Below are 15,108 nucleotides of genomic sequence, written 5' to 3' on the forward strand. Positions count from 1 at the left end.
ACCTCCCAAACCAACACACAAATAACTATACTCTCAATCCAGAAACCTTTGAAATATCTTTCTTGGATGAAGAGTTTGACTGGGAGAACTGTTTTGTTCTGCTCCTCTCCAGGAGGTAAAACACAATCATTTTTCAAAGACTGTTAACTTAAACTCAAAGACCCGTTAAATTAAAGTCTGTAAGCCATGTTCCTGAGTCAAAGACTGTGAGTTCAGGTTCTGTCAATTCAAAGACTGATAGTTCCAAAGACTGCCCACCGTGGTGAAAGAAGTTGAAAGCCAATTTCTGATGAATCAGATTTTCTGAGCCTGCTCCTCTGTCTCTCCATGGTCCTGTTCCCAGGGTGGCTGTGGTCCAGCCTTCCCCTGCACCCCTATCAGTTTCCCGGGTGAGGAGGCCTGGGGCTCGGTTGGTCCTTGCTCTGGTTTTCAGGCCAGCTGAGGCTCTACTAGTCTCTGCACCTGTACCAGCTCGTCAGGTGGGAACAGCAGCTGCCTAGCTGTTGCCTGTCCCGGCTGGTTCAGGACGGCCGTGAACCAGCTCTCTCCTGCACCTGTACCTACTCCTCAGGTGGGAGTGACTGATGTCCGGTCTGCCCCAAAACCCACACCGGTCCCTGAGGTGAGGCCAGCCAGGACACAGCTGACCTCCGCACGCATACCTGCTTCTAGGGTGGGAGCGGCTAGTGTCTGGTAGGTGCCTGTACCCGTTCCTGTCTCAGTTGGAGGTGAGCCTGTCCAGCAGTTTCCCTCACTTTAATCACCAATTCAACCACCACTACAACCACCATTGCAACAACCATTACAACCTCTACTTCAGTCACTAGCTCAGTCATCAGCTCTGTTACAGCCTCAGTCACCTGCTCAGCCACCTGTCCAGCCAGAGGTCTCTGCACCTGCTGGTCCTGTGTCGCCTCAGCCAGGGATCTGCACACCTACCGTCTGTTACCAGTGGGGGCCTTGGTGAGCTGCTCCGGCACTCCGCGGCTTCCATGCAGCCATCTGTTTACGCTGGTGGCTCTGGAGAGTCAATCCAGCTGTCCATGGTTTCGATGCTGTCTTCTGTCTCTGCTGAAGACTCTGGAGAGTCTGTCCAGACATCAGCTCCACCAGCTATTCAACCGTCAGATCAATTGTTTGCGGCGGCCACGCCACCTTTGGATCAACTGTGTGCGGCAGCCATGCCACCGTCAATTCCACCACCTGCAACAGCCATGGTGCTGGCGTCCATGCCCTTGTCTGGCCTTGCCTCATCTGGTCCTACCTCCTCTCCTGCAGCTGTCATGCTGCCATCTGGTCCTGTGCTTTCACGGCCATGTCCACGTCCAGCACCACAACATCGCCGGCCACTTTCCAGGCCATTGGCTGAGGATCTTGGCCATCATGGGTGGCTTCTTGAACTGTTTCTACGCCACCACTGCTTTCTGCGCGGTCAACCTCTGGATTTGCTTCACCCACGCCACTGCCGCTTTGCACATGGCTGGCCTCCAGAACTTCTCCGTTGCCACCGCTGTCTCCGCAGTCGGCCTCCAGAACTATATCTGCACTGGTGCTTTCCATGCAGCCGGCCTCCTGAACTGCGTTTGTGCTGTCGGCCTCTGGGTCGGCCGCCCTGAACCGTTTATAATTTTTTTGTTGATGATCTGATGATGATCAAAACCATTAAACCATTCAAAAATATTGTTACTGTTCAATTCAAATCTCAGTGTTGTGCTAATTAATAATGTCACAAATTTGGTTTTCAAAGGCAACAAACAGACAAAGTACACTGAAAATTACATTTGGTGTAAGTGTATCCACAATAACCAAGACCTGTTAAACTAGTACATCCACTCAAATTTGACTAACATTTATTTTGGTTGGGTGGTGCTCAGACAAGGACCACGTACATAAAAATACACATACATAAATGCTGTTATCTATGAGTCTTGTAACTTTGCAAAGATAAACAATTGCTACTTATCTTTGTTGTGACCTAACATGGTATAGTTACAAAGTAAAAAGATCACTCAAAGTGAAATATGTGATAATATCCTATTATGTTTTTAAAGGCAGTGTGTGTGTAAACCAGCATATTAAACAGATTAAATATGCTGATTTTATTTCCTCTATGATGTTACATCATATTTCTTTCTTCTTCTTTGTGCAATTCTCTGACTGTAAACCTGTAAACTCTAGACTCACTGTGAGACCTAGTTTCCAGTCATTGAGTAAATGGCTGTATAATTAGAGTGACAGAAGGTTTTATCACATAGTCCCTGTGCAGGCTGTGACAGCAGGCTACTGTGGGCCACAGAGAGGCACAGGCCCTTTGATGAGCAGTTGGAGGATGGGGACCAGCAAACTCTGTGGCAGTGTGGGAGGATCAGTGATTCTTGATGAGGTAGTCAATCGCTACTGAGAAAAAGAACTGAGTCACAGGAATAAACTCACATCTGACAGGAGATAGACAAAAGGGGAATATAATGACTAAACTGCAGAATGAAAGTCCAAAATATCTGCAGAACTAAAACATTTGTGAAATTTGTAAAGATATTGTTACATTTATATTATTTTTTTTTTTGTGACACGATGAGAATGTAACATTTGTATATAAACATACTGACTTTAAATGATAATCCATGAGTTATTTTTCTGGGAATTTGCATCAAAAACATTATAATTCAAATATAATACATATAATCATCCAAATAATTGCAACGCCTCTGTACTTACACCAAGCTTTAATGGTTGGGAATCTGGGCTGCTGACCCTGGGCAGTATACTAATCATCTATAATCTCAGGTCAACTACAATGTTCAGGCCCAGAATCACACAGTTTCAGTTTGTAAACGAGTCCAAATGTCTCATCAGATCTCAGATTCTTAAAAGTGATTGGCAGTTGATGCTACAACCAAGACTTCCCAGCTCACAATTAACACCACCCCTGCTTAAGAACAGAAAAAATATTTATTAAAAAGATGAAGGATGATAGCACAACAAGAAATAATTGCACAAAATATGAGACATCATATAAGTACAGTACTCTGCCTTACAGAAACCTGGTTGCAGCAAGATGATTATGTTAGTTTAAATGAATCAACACCCCCGACTCATTCTAACTATCAGAAACCTCGAAGTACTGGCTGAGGGGGCGGTGTGGCAGCAATTTTTCATACCAGCCTATTAATCAACCAAAGACCCAAACAGACTTATGCTTAGCCTTGTCCACCCCAGCTGTAAAACTCAGAAACCAGTCTTATTCGTTATATCATCTAAAATTAAAAAAAAAAAAAAAATTAATCTACTCTAATTCAATCTAAAATTAGATTGAAATAGATTTTTCTAGCGTTTATTGGATATAGATTGTGTTGATAGACAGGAGAGAGTGGAGAGGGAGAGAGAGAGAGGGAGAGCCTACTGCTCCATAATTAATCCAAATAAGTGCTCTGAATCCTTTTGTAGATGGCCCCCAAGTGGTAAGATTGGATTCTAGATTTGGTCAAATGCAGCATTGAGATACAACAATCTAACTATAAAATCAGTCTGTTGTCTGAAGCTATATGGTCTGTGCATTGTCTGTAGCTTTCACCTATGCTGTTTCAGTGATATGTCATATTGTAAAATGTAATCATAGCAAAGATAAATCATGTAAATCACATTTACAGCAATAAAAAAGGATTCATAAATAAACAGTGTGGTAAAGAAAGGAAAGCAAAATCCTTATGGGTTAATTGATTGCTAAAATGAGCAAGAATTAGCAAACATTAGAAGATTAGCTGGGTTACATGGTGGTTAGCACTGCTGTCTCACAACAGTCAGTTCAAATCCACCATCTGGCCGGGGACTTATTGTGTGGAGAACATTTTGCATGTCGTGCCCCATCTCTCCACATACTCCTCCCACAATCAAAGACATTCAGTTGGAGGGTTTGGGCTATTTGTTGATTCTAAATTGCCGATAGTTGTAAATCGTTGTCTGTCTCTTTGGATTAGCTCTTTGACAGACTGCCGACCGGTCCAGGGTGTACCTGGCTTTCGACCTATGACAGCTGGGAGAGCCGACTTTTTTGTAATTTGTTTAAGTGGTCTTGAGCAATAGTTTCCAAAATATAGGAAAAAACGCTAAAGATAACACAATTTTTTAAGGCATAAAAAGTATTTTTCTACCAACAAGTTGGTTTCCAAAGAGCTATTAACTGAAAATTGTCATATCTCACCATGGTGTGTAGTGTGTCTTTCAGAAAACTGAGCGATTTAGTCAAGTAGAGGACAAAAGATGTTTCAGATCTAAAAAAAAAAAAACTGCCAACAGTAGAAGAAGAGTATCTGGAAGTCTTGCTTATGAAATAGGAAAAAACAGACGTGACACTGGACCTGAGGGATATATCTGACCATCTACTGTTTGCTGAAGTGATCATATCACATCAGTGGAACTGTAGGTGGCCAAAGATTAATTTCCACACAGTACATTAATGATCAGCACAATCTTCAACATCTCATACATGTAGAATCCATGGGCTGCGGTGGTCCTCACTGGGCTCTCGTACTCTGGGGGGGCTCTGGATGTCTTGGATCTCCTCCATGCCTGCTTCATGTTCTGGTGGGGCAGGGCTCCCCACACCCACTATTAGACAGTTACAGTTATGAATACATATCATGCATTATTAGTACTGTATGCTACTCAGTGGCATTCAACGTGTATTATTTGTTGTTACTTATGCTTATGTTGGTTGATGCTGTTGTTTCCTTGCTGTGTCATATTTTTTTTGCTTGTTTTTCTCAACAGTTGGTAAAACAGATTATCAGTGTCTTCTGTCTCTCTGTCACTCTTCCTCTATTTATCTTTCCCATCTCCTTCAATTAACTCTTTTCCCAACTTCTTTTTCCTTCTTCAGTCTCTTTCCCATCTTCCATCTCCCGGTCCTGTCCGTTCTGCTTGTAATAACGAATAAACTAATAAACTATGACAATCAAGTGTACCAGTATAGCAAAAGGTCCACTTGGGAAAATAAATCTGCTGGCTGTTTTTCTTGGCCGTCAGACTTTAATTCTGATTGCTCCAGTTTGGATAATAAATAAATAAATCTCAGAGCAAGCAAAAAAAAAAAGAAAAAGAAAAAATTTACAGTAAAATAATTTAACATCCAAAATAAAATCAGGATGTTTGCAGAAGCCATTGCGCTCTTTAACAGCACTTGCAAAAATACTTTTAAAAAAGCAGTTTTCATAGTGGGGCTGATAATTCTGTCCTCAGCTAATGTAATATATCATTCTATATAACTAATTCATCTCTGTGTGATAAATTCTTTACCGCTAAAACAACTTTGAGACCCCTGGTCTTCTCAATTGTCAGTGAGTTTGGTAGACTGGAAACCTAACCATGCTGAGATAAGCAACTTGGGGCTTGATGGGTAAAAAACTATGAGTAGTTTCTACCTAGAATGCACTGTGTAAAAGTAGTTCCCTGTAAATATAATTCATATTTACATGATTCATATCTGTCTGAAGCTCCTATGGGTAAAACAGCTTTCATAGTACAGACCTTGTTTCATACTTAATGACAATCTGAATAATAAGTTATTCCACTGTGCTGATTTGCACACACTGTATTATAAGCATTAAGTAAGCCCTCTTAGGATCAGTAACAAATCATATTCCTTACTCCCCAATTGGCTGGATAATTGAGATTCATGTGCAGTCGGGTGGTCCCCCCCCTCCACACACTTTAAAACTCTATTTTAAAGAAAGGCACACATAAAAGTCCCATTCTATTAAATCAAATGAACATGATATGGTACAGATAAATAGAGGGTCATACTTTCACATCTTAGTTCCTGTAGTATTACAATAATGATTCATTCTGAAATGAATAGGATACAATTGATTTCATAGATCAGTCAGCTCTGCCCACTCTCCCATCAACAGCTGCTTCTAGAGCACACGAGATGAAATTAAGTTGAAAATTTTATTGATTTTGTATTTGTATTCTGGTTGAGTAAACATCCTCCTGGAAATCAGGAGCCTCAGTTTACCAGTTCAGAAAACTGCAACCACGTTTCCTCTGCATTGATCAGTTCTACATACAGGAAGTGCAGAATTATTAGGCAAGTTGTATTTTTGAGGAATAATTTTATTATTGAACAACAACCATGTTCTCAATGAACCCAAAATCTCATTAATATCAAAGCTGAATGTTTTTGGAAGTAGTTTTTAGTTTGTTTTTAGTTTTAGCTATTTTAGGGGGATATCTGTGTGTGCAGGTGACTATTACTGTGCATAATTATTAGGCAACTTAACAAAAAACAAATATATACCCATTTCAATTATTTATTTTTACCAGTGAAACCAATATAACATCTCCACATTCACAAATATACATTTCTGACATTCAAAAACAAAACAAAAACAAATCAGCGACCAATATAGCCACCTTTCTTTGCAAGGACACTCAAAAGCCTGCCATCCATGGATTCTGTCAGTGTTTTGATCTGTTCACCATCAACATTGCGTGCAGCAGCAACCACAGCCTCCCAGACACTGTTCAGAGAGGTGTACTGTTTTCCCCCCTTGTAAATCTCACATTTGATGATGGACCACAGGTTCTCAATGGGGTTCAGATCAGGTGAACAAGGAGACCATGTCATTAGTTTTTCTTCTTTTATACCCTTTCTTGCCAGCCACGCTGTGGAGTACTTGGACACGTGTGATGGAGCATTGTCCTGCATGAAAATCATGTTTTTCTTGAAGAGATGAGCTTGACTCCATCCTCAACCCGAAAAGGCCCCACAAGCTCATCTTTGATGATACCAGCCCAAACCAGTACTCCACCTCCACCTTGCTGGCGTCTGAGTCGGACTGGAGCTCTCTGCCCTTTACCAATCCAGCCACGGGCCCATCCATCTGGCCCATCAAGACTCACTCTCATTTCATCAGTCCATAAAACCTTAGAAAAATCAGTCTCGAGATATTTCTTGGCCCAGTCTTGACGTTTCAGCTTGTGTGTCTTGTTCAGTGGTGGTCGTCTTTCAGCCTTTCTTACCTTGGCCATGTCTCTGAGTATTGCACACCTTGTGCTTTTGGGCACTCCAGTGATGTTGCAGCTCTGAAATATGGCCAAACTGGTGGCAAGTGGCATCTTGGCAGCTGCACGCTTGACTTTTCTCAGTTCATGGGCAGTTATTTTGCGCCTTAGTTTTTCCACACGCTTCTTGCGACCCTGTTGACTATTTTGAATGAAACGCTTGATTGTTCGATGATCACGCTTCAGAAGCTTTGCAATTTTGAGACTGCTGCATCCCTCTGCAAGATATCTCACTATTTTTGACTTTTCTGAGCCTGTCAAGTCCTTCTTTTGACCCATTTTGCCAAAGGAAAGGACGTTGCCTAATAATTATGCACACCTGATATAGGGTGTTGATGTCATTAGACCACACCCCTTCTCATTACAGAGATGCACGTCACCTAATATGCTTAATTGGTAGTAGGCTTTCGAGCCTATACGGCTTGGAGTAAGACAACATGCATGAAGAGGATGATGTGGACAAAATACTCATTTGCCTAATAATTCTGCACTCCCTGTACAGTATACTGAAAGCTCAGTGAATGAATGGCACGAGTCACTGTCGTCTTTAGCCTGTTAGTGAATGATTTTAGCAACATGTAATACTGAAACATCCTTCAGCTTATGAAATCAGCTCTTAATAAGAATCACAACAAGCTCCTTCGTGTTTTGTACCAACAAAGTATTGTGATGATCATGAGGATATCCTAAGCAGCAAAACTGCATGGCACATTTACTTTTTAAAATATTTGTTAGGTTTTTATTCTATTTTGTTTTAATTTCAGAATCAGAATCATCAGAATCAAAATACTTAATCCCTAAGGAAATTCTGTCGTTCTCATTCCTTACTTTCATTTCAATGCCTCATTATGGGATGCGCCTCCCTGCGTATTCCTCAGAAGCTTTTTTCTCATTCTGCCAATCCTGATTGGGTGGTGATCGTGATGACCATGCATGACCAGGCAGAGCCACCCACCCTTTAATAGCTTGCGCTATTACATAGTTGTTATTCAAAAACCTCTTGTCTTCTCTATATGGACTAGTCTCACCAGGTCTGCTTGTGTTGCCTTGGGCTGGAACATGCCCAGCTCGCAACCAAGGCCTCCGGTTCATGTGCACATCGTGCCCGGTTCACCATGAAGAATCTCTGACGATGGCTAGTGCACCAAGCTAGCCTGTCAGGAACAGACCCCTTCTTGCCCACAGCCAACACCGTGGCCGATGGTGGTGTCACAGAAGCTGAACAGCGGGCTGGCAGCAGCTGGGGCTCTCAGCTGGACCTAGCAGGGGTGGCTCCACCAATGCAAGACATATTGGAGTTGGATTACGAGGATGATGATGAGGATGCCTCAGAAATCCTCTTATCCGACGACAAGTATGAAGATGAAATGTCAGACTTGCGACACTGCGACTGCTCTTCAGGAGCAGAGGGAGCAGACCAACCTCTCATGGTCCTAGCATGGATATGCAAAATGTGTGCAAATGCACTTAATATCCTGTGGCATAACGGAGTAACTGAGACCACTAGATGATGTTATGAGGGGAAGAAATTGCCCCAGTCTACCAGAGCGGCGAAGCAATTACTCCCAGTCTTTCCAGAGCTGCTGGAAGAGGTAACCGTCTCTTGGGAGGACCGCCGTTTAGCAGCAGAAGCCCCATACAGGGCACTTCTTCTTTTGAGGGCATGGAGAAGCAAGGCCTACTCAGTAAGTCCCCCATGGAGCTGGTAGTTGCAGTCCACCTCTATCCGCAGCTGCCTACAGCCTCCTCCAGGAGCCCCACACTCCCGTCAAAGGTAGACCGCTTTCAGTCCGCCATGACTGAAAGGCCCTACAAAGTGGTGGCTTTAGCGGTAAATGCACTGAATGTTTCCTCCATCCTAGCTGCTACCAGGCAGAGCCATGTGAAGCCATGAAGACTAGGCCCAATCCAAATGTGCGGGGCGAGAATACTGTGATCACGGACATTTGCCTCCACATGCGGTACTGCATAGTCCAAGCCACAGGGAAATCTATGGGGAAGATAGTGTTGCAGAAGCGAGCCAGATAGCTCAACCTGACAAACCTGTCAGAGAGGGAGAAGGAGGACATTTTGGACATGCCGATTGTGCCTGACTGCATTTTTGGGACTGCAGCAGAAATGTGAGGCGAGGAAGAGAGAGGATGAGGCTCTCAAGCTCTGCCTCCCCCGGAAAATCGAGCCAACACCTCTTGCACCACGACAGACCTTTGGACAGGCAGTTGCCCGGCCTCCCATTCAGTTCAGGGTCCCAAAACGGATGAAGCTCCAGCCACCCCATGGCCAATGTTGTAAAAAGCCTAACACCCTGGGCATGCTCAGTGTTAACCAGATGTTTCAGCCGTAGTCTGCCACTAGTGTTGGGGGCAGGCAGGGCAGGGGAGACACAAGAGGCTGCTTCTTCTCTATCCCGGAGGAGAGTGAGATGGGCAACGCTCACAACTTCAGCCAGGGAAGACAATATCATGGGGCTACAGGCTTCAGTTCGCCGTGACTCCACCTCCTTTTCAGGGCGTAACACATTCCAGAGCACAGGGAGTCTGCTCGTATTCTAGAGCAATATGTATAGTGCCCCCGATCAGAGTCGAAGTGGCTTTTACTCTTGGTATTTTCTGGTCCCTAAACGGGGGTGAAACGGTCTTCGCTCCATCCTGGAAATGCGGGCTCTGCATGGATTTCTCAGAAAATACAAATTCAGGATGCTCACACATGCATCTCTGATATGTTTAGTGCGCCAAGGCGACTGGTTCACTTCAGTCCACCTGAAGGATGCATATATCCACATTCCCATTTACCCTCCACACAGGAGGTATCTGAGGTTAGTTTTTCGGGGCTTTTGTTACAAATACACAGTGCTGCCTTTCGGTCTGTCGCTGAGCCCCAAAGTATTTGTTTGCTGGACAGGAGTGGCAATAGAGCAGCTGAGGCGGCGGGGCTATTGAGGCTATGGAGGCGAGGCTTCCACACAGACTTCTGTTGTCATGAAGCATCTGGCTGACCTGGGCTTCATAATAAACACTGAGAAGAGTGTGTTGTCTTCAGTACAACATATATCATTCCTCAGGTTATCTCTGGACTCGATCTCATTTACAGCCCGCTTGTCAGAGGAGAGAGTGAAAACGTGCAGAGCTTGCCTCGGCCTTTTTCGCCCACACAAAGCAGTTTCCTTCAGATTATCCCTTTGGCCACTGGATCTGGTGGTCCAGCGTGGCCGGCTGTTTATGAGGCATTTTCAGCACTGGGTGGCTTCTCTCCCTGTGTATCATGGTGCATGGATAATATTGGTAAGAGGGGAATGTGCTCTGGTGCTGGTGTGCCTAAGGTTGTTGGGGCATGTGTGCCTATTGTCCTGTCAGCATTGTCCCCACCCCCTTTCTCTTCTTAAGAAGGCTGCATACACTGTGTCCTGTTTGAATTTTGCATGTGTAGCCAGATGGGCTACTCGCCTTCCGTTTTTTTTCTTCTCTCTCTCTCACTCTCTCTCTCTCCTGCGCTCGTTCTTTTCGCCGCACAACTCGGTTAATTGGGAACCCACCTGCACATTGATTGCAGGGTGGCGCTAGCCCGTATAAAGCTAAGCCGATGTTTTGTTGGATTATTTCCCCCCGTGCATTTAGCGCAAAACAGCAGTAAACGCTGGCGTACTGCGACGGACTGATCAGCAAGAGCTACAGGTATGCTCTCGCTTAACCTCCGATTCCCTCCGAATACTGGAATTTGTGTTAATATACTTTTTTCGGCCTGTTGTAGCGCAGCAGTCTGTTTTATTCTGCCATTGCGGAGAGAGGTGTTCGTGTTACCCCCACCAATGAGAATATAGTGCCTCCGGTCCTGGGGTAAGCCGTTAGAACTACTTTTATTAGCATTCATAGCTATAAGAGTTTAAGGTTACATTTATCTGTTGTTTCAGGGTTTCACTGCTGTACTCACCTCTCCATGGCAAATCGCCCAACCTAAATTGGAAGAGTGAACTGCCTTCTCAGCCGCTGTTGTGAACTCCTCCTTGGTGGAGTCTGCTGTCTTGTCTTGTCTTATCTTGTTTTTATTAAGTAGGCTTACCTTTTTTTGGTTCGCCTGGTGTTTTTCTATTTTATTTTGGACTGTTGCTCGTACCCACGCTTCTGTGATCGGGCTGAAGTGACTTTCTGCCCGAGTGTCGTGCTGGGACTCTAAATCGCCTGGGTTGCCGGTCTCAGCCGGTGGGGAGCCAGACCGGCCTACGTCTGAGAATAATTATTACCAGCACGAGGGGTAGTTTGACCCGTGGGGTATAAGCCTTTCCTGTGTGTGTGCGTGTGTGTGATTTCTTTTATTAAAGTTATTAAAGTGTGTCTTAGTTTTTTTATGATCTGTAGCGAGCCTGACGCTCAGTGTCCTTTTATCCTTTTAACATATTTTTCTGTGTTTTATTTCAGTGAACGGAGGACGAGCCAGTGGCCCTGGGACCTCAGGTGGTGGGTCGTTTTCACACTTTCTTTTGTACAGCACTGGGTGGGCTGCAGTGATTCTTTTTGTGTGCTTTTTCTTTTGGTTCCACGGCTGCTGGTAAGTCCAAGTTCTACGATTGTTTTATTTTTACTGTAGGACACTGTCAACAATGATGCTACATCTTGATTTTTAATATTTTATTTATTTTTCTATAAATAAAACTGTTTTGATATTGGAAGCCAACCTGCCTCAGTGTGCATCCTTGAATCTGTGCGGACTCCTTTTATTCCTTTTATCTATTTTTCTTAAATATATTTCCTGGGGGTGCAATTCCCCTAGGTGGCGTTGTCAAGTTTATTATTTTGTTTATAACCCCGCTGATCACTTGGTCACACATGCATGCAGGACCAAGGATTTTCTGAAATCCTTTTCAGGATTTTTCTTTCGTGGGCATTCATTTATAAGGGTAGGGATATCAGTTAGCAACGGCTCTCACATTGGATTGGAGGCGATTGGAGGCGATTGCTCTTGGTTACACAAGTATGGGGTGGCAGGGACCAGATGGCCTGCAGGCTCACTCTACTTGTGGTCTGGCAGTGTCCTGGGTATCTTGCCCAAGGATACTTGACATGCAGACTGGAGAAGCCTGGAATTGAACCACCAACCTTTCTATCAGTAGGTGACCTGCTGTACCTCCTGAGCTACAGCCACCCCACGCTTGAGATAAGCTTGTCTGGCAATGCGGGTAACCTAAAGTTACTTACACTTGCTCCAATATAATAAGAACAGCAATAGACTGAAAAAAATTAAACAATACAAGATATTACGAAGTTACCAAATATAAGAACAATCTCTAATGTATACAAATAGCTGAATTAGAAATATGCAGAACATTACAGAGATTAAATATATATGATTGACATTTTACCAGCAAACTGTAAAACTTTGTTATTTGTTATTTTCACTGTAGAGGATGTGCAAAGGGTTTAACTTTTGCAATCTACATTAGACGAAGGAGTTTTACAGGCAGATGGCCACAGCCAGGAATGATTTCCTGTGTCATTCAGAGGTGCATTTGGGCAATCTCAGTCTCTCATTGAACGTGCTCCTGTGACTGGTCAGCACGCCGTGGAGTGGTTGGGAGGTATTATCTAACATTGCCCTTATCGTGGACACTATCCACTTCTCTGACACCACCTTAAGGGGGTCCAGCTCTATCCCCACAATATGGTAAATGGCCTGTATTTGTATAGCGCTTTACTAGTCCCTAAGGACCCCAAAACGCTTTACACATCCAGTCATCCACCCATTCACACACACATTCACACACTGGTGATGGCAAGCTACATTGTAGCCACAGCCCCCCTGGGGCGCACTGACAGAGGCGAGGCTGCCGGACACTGGCGCCACCAGGCCCTCTGACCACCACCAGTAGGCAACGGGTGAAGCGTCTTGCCCAAGGACACAAAGACCGAGACTGTTCAAGTCGGGGCTCGAACCGGCAACCTTCCGATTACAAGGTGAACTCCCAACTCTTGAGCCACGATCGCAATATTACTAGATTTTAAAAGACAGCAGCTGCCTCAGAAGATAGAGAAAACCTACTGCACTCTCTTCCAATTCTTCGGTCACATGGTGCAAACAGAATCATCTGTAGCTCAGTGTGACAAAGTCATTAGAAAACTTCTGATGATGACAGGAAACAAACTAGTACTCTAAATAATAAGTAAAAGATGAAAAAAGGACAAAAAGTTAAAGTATGTAGTAAAAAGCTGGAGCAATTGAAACAGGCAGCATGCTTTTACAGTTTCTTTAAAAATATTTTACTTAACCGTTTTGCATTTCTTTCATTTAGCCCCATTAAATTCCTAAATATTTCATAAAAGATAAATAAAGAGAGCCTTGCTCTCCGAGAGATCTCTCCTGTTAGAATGAAGTTCTTTTTTCCATTTCCAAGCATAGGTAAACATCTGATTGTTGGAGTCTAATATTTGAGTATTTTCAATGTTAAAGACTAAAGTGAGATGACTTGATTAATGATGATTAATGTTGTGAACTATTTTTTAATATAAAATATGTACCGTATTTTCACGACCATAAGGCGCACTGTGCTAAAAGGCGCAGTCTCAGTTATATGTGCCCTTACTGTATTTAACACACACATAAGGCGCACTGGACCATAGGGCGCATACAAGTACCGTATGCGTATTTAAAAATAAAGCGGGAGCAAACCTGAATTCGGTACCTTACTCACATTTCTATTGCCGGTAATTGTCATCATCAACAACACACAAGCATACAAGTGTGCGTATTTAAAAATAAAGCAGGAGCAAAACAAAGTTTGGTACTCACATTTTTATCATCAATCAAACCCATCGAAGTCCTCATCCTCTGTGTCTGAATTGAACAGCTGCGCTAAATCTCCATCAAACATGCCAGGTTCACTGTCTTCACCGTCAGAGTCACTTTCCGTGCCGTGCGGCTCCTCGGAAACGATGCCGGCTTTTGCGAAAGCTCGAACAACAGTGCCAGCAGACATGTTAGCCCAAGCATCTACAATCCATTGGCAAATTGTGGCGTAACTCGCCCGGCGCTGCCTTCCACTCTTAGTGAAACTGTGGTCTCCACCGGTCATCCATCGCTCCCAGGCCGCTCGCAGCCTTACTTTGAACGGGCGGTTCACACCGATGTCCAGCGGTTGGAGTTCCTTTGTCAGGCCTCCCGGAATGACAGCAAGCTCACAGTTCATTTGCTTCACAAGTTTTTTCACATCGGCTGTGAGATGGGCACGCATAGAGTCACAGATCAACAGCGATGGTGATGCGTGGAAAAAACCACCTGGTCTCCTTACATACACCTCCCTCAGCCAGTCTTTCATCATTTCCTCATCCATCCAGCCCTTTTCATTTGCCTTAATGATGATTTCTGCTGGAAACTTCTCTTTAGGCAAAGTCTTTTGCTTAAAAATCACCATAGGCGGCAGTTTCTGTCCATTAGCATGGCAGCCAAGCACAACAGTAAAAGAAGACTTTTCATACCCCGTTGTGCGTATCGCTACCGTGCTGGTCCCCTGCTTCTCCACAGTGTGACTCACCGGGATGTCAAAAGTGAGCGGGACCTCGTCCATGTTTGTGATGTGGCTGGGCTGGATGTTTTTGTCGTCGATGTGTTTGCTGCAGTAGGAGCGGAAGATGGCCAGCTTTTCCTTATAATCCGCTGGAAGTTGCTGCGCTACCGTAGTCCTGGTCCGGATGGAAAAATGGCACCGTTTCATAAAACGAAAGCACCAAGACGGACCTCCTTGGAAATGTTCAATGTTCATCTCTTCAGCTAGTGAAACTGCTTTTAGCCGAATGGTGACCGTCGAAACGCTTCTCCCGCTCGCTCTTTGCTCGATGATCCACCGCTCGAGTCTTTCCTCCAACTCGAGCCACCTCGCCTTATGTCCGCGGAAACTCAGCTGCGTTTTCTTGACCTGTTGGAGCTTGTTTTCCAGCTTCCTCCATTTGCGAACCATCGATTCGTTAATCTTAAATTCTCTCGCCGCTGCTCGATTTCCATGTTCCTCCGCGTAGCTGATGGCCTTCAGTTTAAACTGTGCTTCGTAAGCGTGTCTCTTTG

General features: G+C 44.2%; 1 long non-coding RNA gene across 1 annotated transcript; it reads left to right on the top strand.

The window, feature by feature from the left end:
• The first annotated feature begins 10,374 nt into the window (after positions 1-10,374).
• On the top strand, positions 10,375-11,857 carry LOC120745955. Its single transcript, XR_005698728.1, has 3 exons — positions 10,375-10,733; positions 10,810-10,895; positions 10,970-11,857. It is a non-coding gene; the product is annotated as an uncharacterized LOC120745955 (long non-coding RNA).
• Positions 11,858-15,108: the final 3,251 nt, after the last annotated feature.

This window comes from Simochromis diagramma, unplaced genomic scaffold (assembly GCF_900408965.1).
Source record: "Simochromis diagramma unplaced genomic scaffold, fSimDia1.1 OVJJ01000644.1, whole genome shotgun sequence".
NCBI classification, from domain to species: Eukaryota; Metazoa; Chordata; class Actinopteri; order Cichliformes; family Cichlidae; genus Simochromis; species Simochromis diagramma.